At 66.0% G+C, this 1,170-nt stretch overlaps 1 protein-coding gene across 1 annotated transcript in view; it reads left to right on the top strand.

Moving 5' to 3' along the window:
- Positions 1-1,170, top strand: part of ZC3H3 (zinc finger CCCH-type containing 3) — a 61,602-nt gene that overhangs the window by 44,574 nt on the left and 15,858 nt on the right. The window lies entirely within an intron of this gene.

The raw sequence follows: 1,170 nt of genomic DNA, 5'->3' as shown, positions 1-1,170 counted from the left end.
GCAGGGCAGCTGGAGCCTGTGGGGCACGGACAGCCGGGGCTGAGTGGCCAGGCCCCTTGGTGGGACCTGTCCCCGCCAAGATCGGTGTTTGTGAGCTTGAATTTTAATTAAAGGAAACTGGGTTAAGTGCCTCCAGCGAGCGGCGGCCTCAGCGCTCCCCGCCTGGCGTTTGTACTTACACTGCAGCTTCGGGTCCCCTGGGCGCCGCTCACTTGCACACGTTATTTCTCTAGCGGGCCCTCAGAGGCTGCAGGCTGGCAGGACTTACTCCCAACTTGCAGATGGAGAGATCGAGGCCTGGGGGGGCAGAGCTGAGTGGTAGGGCTGGGCCGTGCCCGAGAGCAGGTCTGCCGTGGTGCCCGTGTGCTCGGACACCCAGGCCGGCCCAGCCGCCCTCGGCACTCACGCATCAGACCACAGTCCCCGGTGCCACCCCCTTCTGCGTGAGGTGGAGGTGGGGTCCGAGAGCCTCCGAGGGGAGAGACCTGCAGAGCTTGGGCCTGAGCGGGCACCGAGGACAGGTGCCACAGGGTCTGGGCCTCTGCCCTCGCCTTGCCGTTTCAGCCAGCCCTCCGCTGGGCCCGAGTGGCACCTCCTCACGGAGGCCCCTGCTCTTGGGGGCGTCTTCAGGTCGCGGCGATGTGCACATGGGGCTAGCCAGCACCCCTTTGCCCAGACTTGCCAGTGGGGTGCAGGTAGCGGGGACTCCACAGTGACAGCACTACAAGCAGAGTCCAAGCTGACACAGAATTAAGCTCAATTTGCATAAACAAGTTGCTGCTGAAATTTGCCCCGAGGGGTAAAGCCCCATGCCCTTGTAGATTCTGGAGGCCGGCTGGTCTCCATGCGTCCGGCCCCCAAGCCCCTCATCTCCATGGCAGCCCACGGGTGTGGCAGCTAGGGGCAGCTAGGGGGAGTGGGTGGGCCTCGGTTGGTGCCTCCCAGGCAGCCCTGAGCCTGGGGCCTGCGGGGGGCGCCACTAAGTGGGGGCATCAGGGCCTTCCTGGTGTGCCCGGTGGTCACGTCCGGGGGGTGTGCATGTCCCTTCCCCGTGGACCACCAGGGGCTCACAGGATCCCGCCTGGTTGGTGGGGTCGGGCACCTGCACCCCTGCGTGTGGGAGGTAGGGGAGCACTCGGCTGACGGCCACTTCCCTGTCCGCAGGTCCCT

The sequence above is a fragment of the Pteropus alecto genome, unplaced genomic scaffold (assembly GCF_000325575.1).
Source record: "Pteropus alecto unplaced genomic scaffold, ASM32557v1 scaffold105, whole genome shotgun sequence".
Classification (NCBI taxonomy): Eukaryota; Metazoa; Chordata; class Mammalia; order Chiroptera; family Pteropodidae; genus Pteropus; species Pteropus alecto.
The sequence above is the reverse complement of the archived record's forward strand: the minus strand, read 5'-3'. Positions and strand labels throughout refer to the sequence as shown.